The sequence below is a fragment of the Saimiri boliviensis genome, chromosome 5 (assembly GCF_048565385.1).
Source record: "Saimiri boliviensis isolate mSaiBol1 chromosome 5, mSaiBol1.pri, whole genome shotgun sequence".
Classification (NCBI taxonomy): Eukaryota; Metazoa; Chordata; class Mammalia; order Primates; family Cebidae; genus Saimiri; species Saimiri boliviensis.
This window is the reverse complement of record NC_133453.1, coordinates 61,696,283-61,714,356: the sequence shown is the minus strand read 5'-3', so window position 1 is coordinate 61,714,356 and position 18,074 is coordinate 61,696,283. Positions and strand designations below refer to the sequence as shown.

The window sequence follows — 18,074 nt, the reverse complement described above, 5'->3', positions numbered from 1 at the left end:
AGGGACCATGCCTGTCTGGCACCCCATTTTCTCCCCAGCCCCTTTCATCACAAATATTTGCCAACTGAATGTGTAATGAATGCAGTTGGACAGAAGCCGTGGCATATGTTTTGTGTATTTGAACTTATGTTTGAATATAGGGTATCTGATGTTCTAGGAGGTTGACTACTTCCCACTCCAAAATGAGGCAATCCTGTCAAGGCCTTATTTAGATCTCGTTAACTGTTCAGCTGTTACATCCTCTTTCCCCTTTTGTTTTGGATGTAGATTGTATTGGTCAAGAGTTCTAGCAGAGAAATGCAGCCAATAGAAGAGAAAAGATTTATTGCACAAATTGGCTTACTCATTTGTGGAGGCTGGCTAGGCAAGTACAAAATCAATCCATCAGACAGGCTGTCTAAACGAACAGGCTGGAATTCTCTGGCACAGCATGGAGCTGCTGTTCATAAGTGGAATTTCTTCTTTAGAAGAACTCACCTCTGCTCTTAAGGCTTCAACTGATTCAATCAGCTCACCATAATCCCCTTCACTTAAAGTCAACTGATTATGGACTTTAATCACATCTACAAAATAGCTTCACATGGTACCAGGCACAGTGGCTCATGTGGGTAATCCCAGCTACTTGGGAGGCTGAGGCAGGAGGATCACTTGAGCTCAAGTGTTTGAGACTAACCTAGGCAGCACAGTGAGATCCTGTCTCTTAGAAAAAAATTTTTTTTTTTTTTTTTTTTAGATCAGCTAGGTGTGGTGGCATGTGCCTGTAGTTCCAGCTACTCAAGAGGCTGAGGCAGGAGAATTGCTTGAGCCCAGGAGATTGAGGATGCTGTGAGCTATGATCATACCACTGTATCCAGCCTGGACAACAGAACAAGACCCTGTCTCTAAACAAACAAAAACCTTTACAGCAATGCCTGGGTTAGTGTTTGGTCTCATAACTAGACTGTAGCCACATAAAATTGACCATGCAGTAAGTCTGATGCAAAAGTACTGGTTTAAAAGCAAAATTAACCTTAAAACAAACAAACAAACAAACAAACAAACAAAAACAAAAAAACAACAAAAAAAAAACAAACAAAAAAACTTTGCCACTTCTGGGATTGGGAATGATAATGAAATGTTTTATTCAGTGGGTTTCTTATTAGCTATGAGCTATGGAAGTAATGGCTATATAAAAGAAATTTTTACCTATTCTGCTGATGTGTGCCTCTGCTATCGAAAACAAATATGTGACTACTTCAAATGTGACTCAGTAATACAACTCTGGGAAAATGGCCCTTTTATGTGTGATGTTTCTAATAAGCGAACAACTGTGTATTCTACCGCAAGTGCCTTTTGGTTTGTTAGCAGAGCAAACATTTACTGAGCTCAGAGCAGGGCAATGGAGATGAGGCTGAATACCACCCTAAATTTCAAGGCTTTGCATTGTATTGTGGTAGACAAATAAATAAAACATAATTGCAGGCCCAGAGTTCTTTAAGGTTGGAATATAGACTGCAAGAGAGACGTAGTTTGATGCCAGAGCTTGGGGACCCAGCTTTATTCTGCAGAGAGAGAAAAGCCCTCTCTCATGGAGTGTCGTGTTCCTGTGACTTAGGGAAAGGAATCTGGTGAAGTGAGGGAAGGAAAGAGCGTTAATGGCAGGAGTTGGAGCTGAGACTTTGGTAGCAGTGTTGAAAAAAAGAGGCTGGGTTCTAGCACTAGTAGCAGAGTTTTATCACTGAGGGGATGACTTTGAGGTGACCAGGAATGGAGGTGTGTGGTACTGGAGGAAAAATGAACGTTTAGGTTCTGGGGCAGGTAAAAGGGGACAAAAGGTAAGAGTTGCTACATATTTTGCAAATACACTGGGTCTGGTGTGTGACACACACACACAATTTCATTTATTGGTTTGGAGGCCAATGTTATTTCTAGCCTGAGTGCAATCACCTAAGGAGGGTCTTGAACCAAGGGAGAAGTTTGAGGAAGGTCTTAACTTACTCATTTGAGGGGGCTGGTTAGGCAAGTACAAAAGCAATCCATAGGACCGTGGTACTGAAGGTTCTTTTTTAGGTCTTTCATCTCCTTATAAAGGGTAATATAGATATGCCACTTTAAATGTTACTTGACAGTTGATTCTAAGAAGATATCTGTTTATAATTAAATGTTGGTTAGTAGATACTGGAAAGGGGAAAATGAAGGATTACATTCATGATTCATTATTTCTGTGGTGTCTTATAACTCCCAAAGCAAATTGAGAAAGCAGAGGTTTTTGGCCCTAAATATACCTCTTGGTAAGTGAAATCATATTCACTCAATTTACTTTTTAAAATGGCAAGTATAAAAGACTCTCACTGACCATATCTGGGAAAACTAGAGTGTCAAAATAAATGAGAGTAACAGATTGTAAGTCATTAAATGAAATAGGATTGAATGAGTCTGTATTGATAAATAAATCAATGGAGATAGAGGAAGCTCTTCTTTTATTGGTTGAGAATACTGACCAATGAATGTTGGAGAAATGTAGGAGCTAGAAAAATCACCATTTGGCAAACGTAATGATGGTTGATTAAGGCAGGAATTGTTAATGGATACTAAGTTTGGTGGATGCTAAGAATGGAGGCTTGAGAAACAGGATATTGGCTAGTCTCATAGTGTTTCTTTACAATGTACCTATCAATTACGAAGAGGAAAATGATGACTTTATGGTTTTTTGGGGTCTTCTTGCCAGGAATGCATGACCTGAGCTTGGTCATGAGGAGGCATCAGATGGACTCAGATTGAGGGTGACCTGAGTCATGTGAGAGAATAAAATGAACTGTCAAGAATGCCGGGTGTGGTGGCTCACACCTATAATCCTAGCACTTTGGGATGCTGAGGCGGGTGAATCACCTGAGGTCGGGAGTTGGAGACCAGCCTGACCAACATGGAGAAAACCGTCTTGACCAAAAATACAAAATTAGCTGGGCGTGGTGGTGGCACCTGCCTGTATTTCCAGCTACTCGGGAGGTTGAGGCAGGAGAATTGCTTGAACCCAGGAGGCGGAGGTCGCAGTGAGCTGAGATTGCAGCATTGCACTCCAGCCTGGGCAACAACAGTGAAACTCCATCTCAAAAAACAAAAACAAAAACAAAAAAACCTGTCATGAATAAGAGACAAGGAAAGACCGAGGAACTACTCCACGCTGAAGGAGATTGGATGACTAAATGTAATGCATGATCCCAAATTGGATCCTGGGCTTGGAAGGGGAAAGAGCCATTGCTGGGACAAGTTAAATGGCATTAGTGAATTAGACAGTAATATTCTATCAGCATTCAGTCACTGATTGAGCTAGCCAGATGATTATTATTTAAGAGAGTGCCTTTGTTTTGGGAAATACTTACTGGAATATACAGGAGTGAAGGGGCATCATATCCACAATTTATTCTCAAATGATTCAGAAAGTGCTGAAGACTAAATAGTCCCATGTCTAGGTGAAAGGGAATGAAGAGTGTGAGTTCTTTGTACTGTTCATGCAACTTATTTTAAAATAGAGTATTTTTAAAGGTGATTAAACTCAAGGAAAAACCAAGGAACTGTTTTGGATTGCAGGAAACTGAGAGACATAACAAATACCATGAATGATCCGGACTGAATCCTTTTGCTACAAAAGACATTGTTGGGATGGTTAAGCAGCTACATTGTCTGGGGTGTATAATTGGGGATTCGTTGTCGCACACCAGGAAAATTTAAGTCACAGACATAGTTCAGGAGTGGAGGTTTAATAGGTAGAAGAGGAGGGATAGACAAACAGCTCTCTCTATAGAGAAAGGAGTCTCCCAGCAGAAAGGACCAACTGGTGGTGAATGTGCCTGGTTTTATAGTCGGGTTTGAGGAGGTGGTGTCTGACTTACATAAAAGTCACAGATTGGTTCGATCAGATATGATGTTTACATAGTGTTTATTATGCAAATGGGATATCCAGCTGATCTCTGGCATCTTGTTTGCTACTTATTGTACATGTGACCGACAAAGAGAAGGGAAGATGGAGCTGCCATCTTGAACGTGATTGGCACAACTGCTGGCATCTGTGTCTGCAGCGCGATCCTGTAAGCTGCTCTTTGTTAGAAAGGGAAATAATTTGGGGCTGCTTTTTATTAAAAGGAAAATGTTATGGAGAGCTTCCATATCCTCACTATCTGCCCAAGTAATTTCTTCCTAACTTCTGTATCGGTGGTTGGCAGAGCTTCAATAGGGTTTTTGAGTAAAGTAGATATGGACATTCTTTGTACTATTCTGACAGTTTATCTATAAGCTTGAATTTTTTTAAATACATTTTTAAGGTTTCAAGTACTTTTCCTGAAATCCAAAGGAGTTTTAATTTTCTTTTTCTTTGACCAGAATAGGTTAGAATTTGTTTCTGCTATAAAAGGCCAACCAGAATGTGCTTTTAAAAAAGGAGGTTGGAAGGTGTTAAAGATTTTATTTTACAGGTAGGAAATGCCTATGGGATCCATCTGTAGACAAGTCAGCCTCTTGACTCTTTGTCCTCAGATGTAAATTCAGGATAAGTTTCTGCCTGGCCTCTCTTATTGGGGTGAGTCCTTCTTAGGGCAAATAGAGATAAATCTGTGAGCATTATTATTATTATTTAAAAAGAGAGAATGCTATAGAAATGTAAGCTATCCTTGACAAAATGCTCTTCTTTCTATTAATAGAGGTGTTCTGGTTTGGTAATGGAAATGGCTTTCCCCTTGTTTGTTTCTCACACATGTCCTCACCACCTTTTCCATGATTCTCTTTCAACTTCTTCTTTTACTGAGTTTTTCTCTCCCCTCTCTTTTATCCCCTCTCCTTTTTTAAAAAATTTTTAATTTTTGGATGGAGTCTCACTCTGTCACCCAGGCTGAAGGGCAGTGGCATGATCTCTGCCCCCTGCAACCTCTGCCTCCTGGGTTCAAGTGATTCTCCTGCCTCAGCCTCTCGAGTAGCTGGGAATACAGGTGTGTGCCACCACATCCCGAAATTTTTTATTTTTTATTTTTAGTAGAGATGGGGCTTTGCCACATTTACCAGGCTGGTCTCGAACTTCTGACCTCAAATGATCTGCCCATCTGCCCATCTGCCCATCTGCCTGCCTCGGCCTCCCAAAATGCCAGGCTTACAGATGGGAGCCACTGCACCCAGCCTATCCCTCCCCTTTTTATTAGACCTGAATTTTTCCCTCTTGTACGTAATTCTTGGCTTATGTTTTTTTTATTCTATCCACCTCTGACTCTTCTTTCTTTGACAGTTTTGTTTCCCTACTTACCCGCTTTACTTGCTTCCCTTTTGGTTGTAGCCTGAAGGATTCTAAATATAATGCTATTTGTCCAATTTGCCTTTATTCAAGAGCAAGGCCAGTATGAAATAGACTCTTAGCAATAGACTATTTGTTAAAAAAAAAAAAAAAATGGAGTTTTATTAAAGATTCCATTTAATGAATGCTTACCGTGGGCCAAGAATTGTGTTGGCTGCATCATCTATAGTCAGATTTAATCCACACAACAACATTTCGGAGTAGGTATTTTTATCCCTATTTTAGAAAATAGGAAGTGGAAGCACAGAAGTAGAACAGCTTACCGAAAATAAAAATGGTAGGTGGCAAAGACAACTTTCCATATCCCAAGGTGATTTCAAAACCTGTGGTGCTTTAACCCTATCTAGCCTATGGGTATTAGTTCCATAATGATTGGGTTCTAGAGATAGTACCCTAGGGAAGGGTGTCATTTACATGAGAATCAATGAGGAGCCAGAGAAAGTGAGTTTTGCAGCACTTATTAGGCTAGGGTGTGGGGGAGGGAAGCTGAAATATGTGTCAGCCTCTGAATGTCTGATTCTTGGCAAGTAATTATTTACAATCAATCAGTGCATGTTGCTGCTGAAAGCCATCCCATCGGACCCCTTTCCAGCAAGATTCTACTTTTGGAGTGTAACAGCAACTAATTACTTGCTGTTAAATCCAACACCCATTTTATATTCAGAGGTTCCAGTGGTAAACCTCACATGTCAGGAGCAATTAGTGACACTGTGGCATGTCATCTTCAGTGTGCTGAACTGTGGACAATAAATCTTAGCAGGCTGGAGAGGTTAAAGTAACCATGTTCACCATCATCCCCACTGCCTTCTGATCAATGCCATTTCCAGGCAACAGGTTCAGGATGTCCTCCTAAGCGGTGGTCTGAAGATTTCAGAAACATATGATTAATTCTGAAGTTTTGAGTGCTTAGAAAAGAGGCTGGAGATATCCACAGAGGATGACATCATGCTGTAGGTCTAAAAGCTGACAATGTAGGTGTCTGTTCCCATGTAGTTCAAATGTAGTAACTACTATATGCTGATAGAATCTGAGGCATACACATAACAAATGCCAGAACTTGGCTTTAGACACCAAGTTCCATTTTGCCCCTCAACTATGTTGGATTAATTGGAAGTATACCCTCCACACCCCCTGCTTTTTTTAGTTAAAAAATGAACAATCTTTTTTTTTTTTTTTTTTTTTTTTTTTTTTGAGACAGGGTCTTACTCTGTCACCTAAGCTGGAGTGCAGTGGGGTGCTCAGCTCACTGTAACTTCTACCTCCCAGGTTCAAGTGATCCTTCCACCTCAGTCTCCCTAGGACCTGGAACTACAGATGTGTACCGCCATACCCAGCTCATTTTTTTTTTTTTTTTTTTTTTTTTTTTTTTTTGGTATTTTTTTGTAGTCTCGCCCAGGCTGATCTTGAACTCCTGGGCTCAAGCAACCCTCCTGCCTCAGCCTCCCAAAGTGCTGGGATTTCAGGAGTGAGCCACTGACCCCGCCAAAAAGTGAACAGTGTTTTTATTGGAATTTAAATCTTTGTTTATAAAATGTATCTCATAGTACACATCCTCATTCAATTTCATAGAAAAAAATGCAGAAGCTCGAGGCCGGGCGCGGTGGCTCAAGCCTGTAATCCCAGCACTTTGGGAGGCCGAGGCGGGTGGATCACGAGGTCGAAAGATCGAGACCATCCTGGTCAACATGGTGAAACCCCGTCTCTACTAAAAATACAAAAAAACTAGCTGGGCGTGGTGGCGCATGCCTGTAATCCCAGCTATTTAGGAGGCTGAGGCAGGAGAATTGCCTGAGCCCAGGAGGCGCAGGTTGCGGTGAGCCGAGATCGCGCCATTGCACTCCAGCCTGGGTAACAAGAGCGAAACTCCGTCTCAAAAAAAAAAAAAAAAAAAAAGCAGAAGCTGAAATGTGTCTTTCCTTCCTTCCTTTTCTTTTCTTTCTTTTTTTGAGACAGAGTTTTTCTCTTGTTGCCCAGGCTGGAGTGCAATGGTATGACCTTGGCTCACCGCAACCTCCGCCTCCCAGGTCCAAGCGATTCTCCTGCCTCAGCCTCTCAAGCAGCTGGGATTACAGGCATGTGCCACCACACCTGGCTAATTTTGTATTTTTAGTTGAGACAGGGTTTCTCCATGTTGGGTCAGGCTGGTCTTGAACTCCTGACCTTAGATAACCCCCCTACCTTGGCCTCCCAAAGTGCTGGGATTACAGGCATGAGCCACTGCACCTGGCCTGAAATGTATTTTTCTGTTGAAAGTAAAATGTGATGTTGCAGCAGCAGCATCAGCTGAGTAGTCTATGCAGCCGTATTCCATCGCTTACGGTTCTGCTTCTGTTGTTGACATCAGGTTGATCTCCTAAAGGGGGCTTTTCTCGTTGATTTTGGGTTTTTAGGATGTTGCTGAGATGCTGCATGGAAATATGCAGTAACAGGATGTTGGTGGAGTGTGGCTGAGCAGTGATAGCATCTGAAAAAAATTGCCCTCCTGGGAGAACTGGGCTGTGTCCATTAAGCCAGGATCTCCCCAGAGTGCCAGCATTATGATGGGCTTAGCTCAGAGGTAATTGACTCTTCAGCCCATTGAGGCAGCTCAAGGGCTCTCTGAGGTAAAGAAGCTCTTTGTTTCCCTCTCTATTCTGGGGCTTGACTATTTCAACTAGACTGTTCCTGTCAAGTGTGAATTCCAGCCACCAAAAACAGTCTGTGGAAATCTTGATTGTATGCAGTTTAGACATGGTCAGAGAGAGAGAGAGACAGAAACAATAAGAAAAAAGAGAAAGAAATATAAACTGAATAAAAATAAAGAATTTGAGAGAAGTTATTTAAATATGGGTGACAGGTTATTGTCGAGTATTTAGTGTAGGATAGAAACATCACTAGGAAACTAATAAGCAGGTAGTACTACTTGAAAGGGTGCATTGTAAAGATATTATACAGCTCTTTAATATGTGACTGGGTCATTATTGAGTGAAACTGAAGACTCTGAAAGGGTAGATGAAGCTATGAGCATGGTTCATTGGAAATGTATGTTAAGTTCTAAGATGATTATTTGATCAGAAATCTTTGTTGATTATGTATGTGTTCTACATTTTTCACTGGCTTTTTTTTTTTTTTTTTTTTTTTTTTTTTTTTGAGACAGAGTCTTGCTCTGTCACCCAGGCTAGAGTTCAATGGCATGATTTCGGCTCACTGCAACCTCCGCCTTCCGGGTTCAAGTGATTCTTCTGACTCAGCCTACTGAGTGGCTGGGATTACAGGTGTGCACTACCACGTCTGGCTAATTTTTAGTAGAGATGGGTTTCACCATGTTGGCCAGGCTTGTCTTGAACTCCGGACTTCAGGTGATCTACCTGCCCTGACCTCCCAAAGTGCTGGGATTACAGGTGTGAGCCACAATGACCAGCCAGATTCACTGGCCTTTTTCAGGTAATAAACTTCTAACTATTCCCACAATGATTTAGCTGATCATCAGTAAGCACTGTCTATCAGCTAAATGCAGTCTATTCTTACAGAGATGAGGATTGATTCTGCAAACATGTGGCTTTGGTCAGTGAGTGATACTCACAGGATAATTGACTCAGTCAACCAGCCATGTTTTGGGGAGGAGGGAGGAGGGCTGGTTTCACAATCAATACATGAAGTAGCATGCTTTAGATACTTATACCTGGAAGACAGGTATAAATTAATGACGTCACTTCCCTGAGTTCAGATCTGTACTGTGAAGTGACCTGTCATAGGCATAGCATTTATATTCTCTCCACTGGAGTAAATCACCAAGGAGTGCTGTATCTGAAAGTATGCACACTTGCGCATCCCATGTCTTCTGCCACGCTACCAACTTTTCTCTCTCTTTTTCTATGTTATGCATTGGGAATGGAGAGGAATGAAGGCTGTCATCTAATAGAGTCACCTTTATGGAGACTGTAAGCAGTGATAGTTTGCAGCGTGTTCTCCACTAGCCCCAGGAAGTTCTGATTCTGCGGTTGTCATGGAGCAACCCTAGGCTGCAGCCTTCCTGGCCACCAGCCTGGTTTACAGGAATTGATGCTGGTGATGTCATTTTAATCCTTGATTCATCCATCTACCTAAAGTCCATAGATGTCCATAAGCCTTCTATATTCCAATTTGCAGAGACTCAGATATTACAGAGTGATTTTATAATCTTGGCCCAAAGCAAAGGTTTGCTGATAAAATAAAACAGAATCTTGGTATGCATGAAAATTAATTATGATTTCTTTTAACGTTTGAAAAGCAAGTGTTGTTATGAGAAGTAATATATGTACAGGGCAGAGAAAAATAAGATAGACCCTCCTCCAAGAAATAAAAATTACCTATAAATAAATAACCTCACTATCCAGAAATAGATAATATTTGGCATTAAATACTCAGATTTTCTTCTCTAATATTCATATTTCTGTAAATCATTTATTATATTTACTTTTCACAAAAATAGTCATGCTACACATGTTGCTTTATAAACCTCGCCCGCCCACAGTGCTTCCAAGTTGGTAGGTTCTATATTTATCATTGTTTATAATGGCTACAGAGATTTGGTGGACACATAGGTTGTGTCCTATTTTTGTTGTTGTTGCAATAAGCAACACTGTAATGAACAGCTCTGTACGCAGGAGTATGCACTTGCTTAACTTTGTGCTTACAATAACTTCTTAAAGATGTTGAAGCCTTTTAAGACTTGTTACTGGTTCACTCTAAAAGTTTACTCTGATTTTCTTTTTTTTTTTTTAACTCTGATTTTCTATCAACCTGTTATATGAAAAGTGATTTCACATTGTCTTAAATTGCATCTCTATTTTTCAGACTGAACATTTTTCAGTATTGTGTTGGCCATTTGAATTTTGTGGTTAAATAGACTCCTTTGTGTTTTTCCTATTTTTCTTTAGAGTTACTCCCGTTTTGGCTTATTGTTTTGTGACAGCACAATGTATTAGAGACATGGATTTCTTGTATGCCTATTGTAGGTGTTTCCCCCTCTGGATTCAAATCTTGACTGAGATTTAGTCAAATGTAATGTTAGTTAAGTGGATATGGGCATATTTTTCAATATTGGCTTTTGCTATTAAATACTTTTTACAATTAAGGAAATTGTAAAAAATAAAAGGATGTGAAGCAACGTTTTCCAGGCCCTTCACTTTGTTCCTTGCCTTGGGGTAGAACTGTTTTTAAATCCTGTGAGAAAACTGAGTATTTAGTGTTTATACCAGCTGAGTGACTCGATTGGATTCCATTTGGTTGGTTTTTAAAGTGTTCTTTTTAGTGATTTTAGCACACTCATCTATTGTTACTCATTCTCAAATCTGGTATCTTTGGCTTTTTGAAACAGCTTTGAGTGGGTCCTTGTGGCCTTGGGAATCTGACCATTTTATGATTATGCAAATGTTATTGAGCTCATCTTGATGGATGTTTTTCTGAGCCTTTGGCTGACTGCACAGAGACTTTGCCTTTAACTGTCACAGGGTTGGCTAGTGTGACCTTCACACCATGCCGAGGAAAACACACTTGCCAGTCATCTTAGGGCTATTTGGATTGGTTGCCTGGGCAACCTTACTGGCTTCTAATCAGATGCCTCAAGGATAGCCCAGTTCCCAGTGGAAACGTCACATCTGACGGGAGGAACTCTGTCCTTGGAGAAGCAGTGATTCTAGGACACTTGGTTAATATTGGGGGAAAGTGAGGTTATGCCATGATCTCACAATGAACCCGGGGAAGGGAGACAATACAGGAAAGGGGGATCAAAAGAGAAGGGATAGAAGAGAGGCAGGAAGGGAAGAGAAGGCGGCATTGAAGCAAATGGTAGGCAATAAATAAAAGCAAATGATTTGTGAATAAGAAAACCATCTATTGCAGAGTGAGCAGAAGTACACCAAGAATGCAGACTGAAAAGTTATGTTTAGAAAAAAATCCATGGCCAATAAATGAATATCTAAGGAGGGAAAAAGAATTTTGGAGACTTCTGAAGATGCAATAAAAATATTTTTTCTCAACTTAAAACTTGGGGCCTCAATTCCCCTGTAAGGCCTATGGCCTTTTTTTTTTTTTTTTTTTCCCACTGAAACAGCCTTACAGCTTTGCATGTGAATGTGTTTGATTGACCCTTTTTTAAGGAAACAACATTGTCTTCTTCCTGTACTCTCTGTTGTAGCCTGAGTAAATTCTGTGTCCAGAAGCAGAATGACATCATTCGGAATTATAGGACACATTTTTATTTGTTTCTTTCATGAATCAGAACTGCTATAGATTAGAAACTAGTGTAGTTAAAGTCAATTCTGGTCAGGCATGGTGGCTCACCCCTGTAATCCCGGCACTTTGGCCAGCTGAAGTGGGAAGATTGCTTGAGTCCAGGAGTTCAAGACCAGCCTGGACAATATAATGAGACCCCATTTCTACAAGATATTAAAAAATTAGCTGAATGTTTTAGCATGCATTTGTAGTCCTAGCCACTCACGAGGTTGAGGTGGGAGGATTGCTCAAGCCTGGAAAGCAGAGGCTGCTATGAGCCGAAATTGCACCACTGCACTCCAGCCTAAGCAACAGAGCAAGACCCTGTCTGAAAAATAAATAGTTCTCTCTCTGCATCTCTCTCTCTCTCTCTCTCTCTGCATGTGTATGTGTGTTTAGCAAAACACATCTACACAATCTACAGATATGCCAGGGTGGCTGTTATGACCAGTGGCAGTGTTTCAGCTGCTCTGATAAGCTGAATGAATGCAGATGCTAAGAGGCAGAAAGGCATTGTGTAGCTCTGGGATGAAGTCTCTGTGGAGAGCAGTGAGCTGACCACAGAACCTGTGGTTCGATGCCCATAACATTAAAAAAAAGAAGAAGAAAACTAAAAAGCCTGTGTTTCATTCCTGAAATACTAGTGTGACCTTGGCTAGTGTGATCTTCACATCAGACTGCAGAAAACACACTGAAGACCACCTCTTTTAGCAGATTTCAGACTGAGTATAAGAGAGATGCAAATTTTACAGTAACTGGAACTGGCATACCCAGTACTTTGTAAAATATACTATCCATAAATATTGGACAGTGAAGATGGTGTCTGGATTTCAGCCCCTTGAGTTTGTTCAGATGTTCTCTGGTGATGGGATTTTGTGTTTTCAGAAAACTGGTCTCAGTCAGAGCCCTTGGAGGTAAAGGATGGTGCATTAGTCTGTTTCCATGCTGCTGATAAAGACATACCTGAGACTGGGCAATTTATAAAAGAAAGAGGTTTATTGGACTTACAGTTCCACGTGGCTGGGGAGGCCTCACAATCATGGCAGAAGGCAAGGAGGAGCAAGTCATGTCTTACACCGCAGGCAAAGAGGGAGTTTGTGCAGAGAAACTCCTCTTTTTAAAACCATCAGATCTCATGAGACCCATTCACTAGCATGAGAACAGCACAGGAAAGACCCACTTTCACCATTTAGTCATCTCCTACTGGGTCCCTCCCACAACACATGGGAATTATGGGAGCTACAAGATGAAATTTGGGTGTGGACACAGAGCCAAACCATATCTGATGGCATATCCTAAAGATTTACCTGAAGAATATTTAATGAAGGAATGATTTAAAGAGCTGAGGGCACAGTCCATGGAACCCCCAAAGGAAGGCAAAGCAGCCCGGAGCTAGAAACAGAGGCAACTAATACCTTTTTTGGGCCAGAAGCAGCAAGGGAGGAAGCTGTGTTCCCAGGGCCCACTGAGAGCTCTAGTCGTAGAGCAGGAAGTATGGATACAGCGACAGCCAGGGTAGGGGTAGGCAAGGAGAAGGGGTGGACAGGATACTTCATTTCCCCTGGGTCTCACTTGCTTGCTGGTGCCTTCTGGAAGCCAAAGCCCTCTGGAATCCAGCAGGCAAGGGATGCTGGGTGGTGCAGGTCAGCTTCCTAGTGCCCAGAGAAGGCTAGATAATGGGCCTAGGGTGGGGAGGGGCAAATGAATAAGAACCTTCACAGTATGCACATATCTCTGTTCCGTAAGGATCCCCTTGCCCTTTGGAAGCATAAGCATTTGGAAAATAAGTTATTTATGAAATAATCCTCTTTATAGGAGCTGGAGACATGTTCACACGTGTTTAGACCTTCAACATTCAAGTTTGGGAACCACTTGGTCTATCTACATTCAAGTTTGGGAACCACTTGGTCTATCTAGAAATGGACCAACGCTCTATCTCGCTACCTTTTTGCTTGACCGTTACTCATAGTGTTGTCCTCATCTGCAGGGTAGAAGCTGGCTGGCTAGGAGCACTTCTGCATTCTACCCTTAGGAAGGTTGGGTGCTGGGGAGAGGGGACAGATTGGATAAGCAGGTTTCCCTTTTTAAAGGCTGTGACACAACATTGCCCACATCCTTTTGCTCAGCTACCATTGAATAGAGGTAAATGGCCACACCCTGTGTCTAGCGCTGGAAATTGTAGATTAGCTGGCTGATCCTGTGCCAAGTGAAAACTTGTGGAGGTGAGGTGGTGGAGGAAGTTGTTCTGTTTCTGAGAGGAAAAAGCGGAGACTGGATACTGAAGGCAGTTTGCAGTTGCACTGCAATAAATGGGCACAGTTTGATTTATTTTGCAACCTAGAGCTTAACGTTGATTTTATTATTTCATAGTCTCTGATCATTACTGCCATATTGGGTTCCTCGGAAAAGTGGAATACGTGAAATTTGGATGCATATAATACCTGAGGAAGTCTCAAAGGTGCTATGAAATTTCTCTAAACTTGAAAGGTGCCAGAGAGAACTTGAGTCACCAAGATCAGCCTCTGACCAACTTCCTTTAATGCACTGTGGTGCATTGTGTGGAAGGCAGAATTTAGCCCTCGGTGTAACTGTTCAAAGGACAAGTTTGATTGTCCTAACCCCACTCTACAGAGGTAATAACCATTAACGTTTTGGTGTGTCTACCTATGCTTTTGTGTGGTTTTGCTGTCTGCCTTTTGCCTGCACCTCATAGCACAAGCACCTTTTATATCAGTAAATATATATCTGATTGTTAACAAATTTCTGTCATGGGATATTTCAATAGCTTTCACTTTCTGATTTAGCACTATCTAGTAGCACTCTAGTGAACATATAGACACATTTCTACCTGCAACAGCATATTGAAGTGGCATTGTTGTCTGGGGTGAATGCTCAGGGTTCATCGTCTTACACCAAGAAGAATAAAAATAGGCACACACACACACACACACACACACACACACAGTGGGTTAAGGAGTGGAAAGTTTACTAGGCAGAAGAAAGGAGAAAAGAGAGCAGCTCTCTCTCTTGAGAGTGAGGAATGTTCGGAAAAGAGAAAAAGACTGGCCTATTGCGGACTGCAGCAGGTTTTATAGGCAGGCTTGAGGAGGCGGTGTCTGATACACACAGGGCCCACAGGTTGGATTGACCAGGTGTGATGTTTACATAGTGCATAGGGAAGGCTGGTCACCCCACCCTAATCTTATTATGCAAATCGGCTTTCCACTTGGCCAGGGCATCTTGTCTGCTCCTTACTGGCACATGTGGCTGACAAAAAGAGAAGATGGAGCTGCCATTTTGAGCATGCCCAGTCCCAGGTAGTGTATGCCTATGGGCACAACTGCTGGCATTCACCCGTGCAAGCTTCCAGCTTGCTTGTCTATGTGTGCAGCTTGATTTTACAGGCTGCTCTTTTTTCTTTCTTTCTTTTTGAGACAAAGTCTTGCTCTGCCATGCAGCTGGAGTGCAATTGCTCTGTCTTGGCTCACTGCAACCTCTGCCTCCTGTATTCAAGCAATTCTTCTGCCTCAGCCTCCCGAGTATCTGGGACTACAGATGTGTGCCACAACACCCAGCTGATTTTTGTATTTTTAGTAGAGACAGGGTTTCACTATGTTGGCTAAGCTGGTCTTGAACTCCTGGCCTTGTGATCCACTCAACCTCAGCCTCCCAAAGTGCTAAGATTAGAGGTGTGAGCCACCATGCCCATTCTACAGGCTGCTCTTTATTAGAAAAGAAAATGATTTGGGGCTGCTTTTCATTAAGAGGAAAACCTTACCAAAGACTCCTGTACTCTCACTATCTGCCTAAGTAATTTCTTCTTAACCTCTATATCAATATGAGTAGCACCCTTTCCCCACATCCTGACCACCTCTAGTATGGTCCCATTTCTTTTTCTTTTCTTTTCTTTTTTTTTTTTTTTTTTTTTTTTTGAGACAGGGTCTTGCTCTGCCACCCATGCTGGAGTTAAGTGGCATGATTATGCCTCACTGCAGCCTTGAACTCCTGGCCTCAAGTGATTCTCCTGCCTTCTCCTCCCAGGTAGCTGGGACTATAGGAGTGCATCACTGTGTCCTGCTAATTAAAAAAAGAAAACTTTTTGCAGAGTTAGGGTCTGGCTCTGTTACCCAGGCTGGTCTTGGACTTCTGGTGCAGCATCCTTTTTAATCTCTGCAAATCTAATAAGCAAATTTATAAACTTAAACAAACATGGTTAATTCTTGTTGATATTTTCATGTTTTTGATAGTCATCTTAGGGGTTTTTTAACTGTGCTCCTGTGCCATAGAAACTAGACACAGGTGTTTTACTGCTTAGATCCATAAACTGGGTAAAACAATATTATCTTTTCTCAGTTAGCCAAAATAATACTATAACTTTCCTCTCTTTAAAGCTTTTCCTATACATTTTTCTTAAATGTTTGCTATATTTTGCTGCTTATTTTAGAATCTGGTCTAAGATAAAAAAGATATATTTTTGTAACATGATATTACATAAAGATGTATTTTAACTTTAAATTTAATATATCAATAATTTATTGCTTTCTTTTTTCTTTTTTGACCCTCACCCTCCAACTCTCAAATTATGTTTCTAATGAGTACGTTAACTTCAAGGAAGTAAACCAGTTTGGAAATTACTACTTCCAGAGACATAGAGCACATGGTTAAAGAGAGGGGAAGGCTCTGGACTCAAAAATGCTTGTATTTGAATCCTAGCTGTGGTTCAGTCAGCGGTGTGATCTTGGTCAAGCTATTGAACCTGTCTGAGCCTCAATTTCTTCATATGTAAAATGGAATAATAGAACCTGTACGGCAAGGGGGTCATGATGGCTAAATCAAAACATGAGTAGGGCACTGTCACACTTGAAAAAATAATTATTAGCTGCTATTATTATTCTTTTATATAGGAGGAAACTGTAACCTAGCTTATTACTCTCAGCATTTAAATAGCATACGACATTTTGCTTATTGTTTTTACTGTCTTGAAATCATGTGCTGGTTTCTAGGACATTGAGGTTTCTACCCAGCCCAGTACTTTATTCTGGTAACAGCTCCCCATTGGTCTTTCAAAAAAAGTACCCCAGAAATACCACACTTTTCATTCTGTGTAGTGGAGGTGGGGCCTGTTCCTGGGCCTCAGATGTTCTCCTGTAAGTACTCTTTACTTCTGTCTCTGAGAAACGCTTCAGAATGACTCAGAACACCTGACTTTTAAAAAAAACTCTCAGATAATTTGTAATTGCAAACAACATTGGAGATCAAATAATTATGCAAAGCTAATTCCTGGTGACCTGAATGCAGCCCATGGTGTACTGCCTAGATGGTAATTATTTTCATAATATTGGGAACTTAACATTCTTATTTTCTACTTGTTAAAATTCTTCAAGTACTTTTTTCTTTTCTTTTCTTTTGAGACGGAGTTTCGCTCTTGTTGTCCAGGCTGGAGTGCAATGGCGTGATCACAGCTCAGTGCAACCTCCACCTCCCGGGTTCAAGAGATTCTCCTGCCTCAGCTTCTGAGTAGCTGGGATTACAGGTGTGCATCACCATGTTTGGCTAATTTTGTATTTTTAGTAGAGACAGGGTTTCTCCATGTTGGTCAGGCTGCTCTCAAACTCCCGACGTCAGGTGATCTGCCTGCCTTGGCCTCCCAAAGTGCTGAGATTACAGGCGTGAGCTACTGCACCCACCCTTCTTCAGGTACTTTCAAAACAGCTGATTGAAGAAACCTGTTCGATATTCTGAGGGCAGAAATGGGAAGAAGAGCTTTTTCAGTCTTGGATAGGTTGTGAATCTGCTTCTTCCCCTTTAAAAAAAAAAAAATCCTTGAATTTGCTTCAGAAATGAAATACCCAGTAAAAGTGAAGTTAGAAATCGGATGACAACCAACTTCCAATGCTGAACATCTAATTCCTGTGGAACAGCCTTGCTCTCTGAAAACTGTTGCCACTTTCACGGGTTTTACTTGAACTTATTTTATCATGGCTTCATCCTCTGTATTTGTTAAGGTTTCTCCATGACCTGAGAGTAGGACCCCTTCACTTCTGGCAGTTCTGCTTTCAATGCTAATTAATCCAGAATTACTGGGGATATTATTGCTTTAGTTATAATTAAAATGTTTAGTGTCAGATTAAAAGACGTCATCAGACGTCAGCATGCAAGATTTTACTCACATGACTCAGAGCATCATCCTGGAGATCCGTCGGCCTCTGGGAATGTTAAGGTAGTGATGACTTGTGGGCAGGGAGAGAGGGTTCAGTCAGTTGTTCAGTACCTGGAGCCTGAACCTTGGCATCAGAAGGGATCTGGCCATGGACAAGCTATTTAACCTCCCTATTTTTTTGAGTCTTTAGTAACAGTACCCACCTCATGCATTGTTGTGCATGTTAAGGTGATCCACTTAGAATGATGGGCTTAGTACAGTATCTGGTACATGGTAATTCTTTTATAAGCACTAGTAATTATCATTAGTAATATTATTCACAGTAGACACAATTCTAGAGACACTGAAAATATTCTTGCCTCACAC

General features: G+C 41.3%; 1 protein-coding gene across 13 annotated transcripts in view; it reads left to right on the top strand.

Moving 5' to 3' along the window:
* The window catches only part of OSBPL6 (oxysterol binding protein like 6), a 205,715-nt gene that overhangs the window by 23,326 nt on the left and 164,315 nt on the right, over window positions 1–18,074 (top strand). Inside the window, exon 2 of one of the 13 annotated variants that reach the window (XM_074399416.1) lies at window positions 16,960–17,081. The exons of the other annotated variants lie outside the window; for them this stretch is intronic. The gene's annotated coding sequence lies outside the window, so the exon portion shown is untranslated. The remainder of the gene's footprint in view (window positions 1–16,959; window positions 17,082–18,074) is intronic. 13 annotated transcript variants of the gene reach the window in all.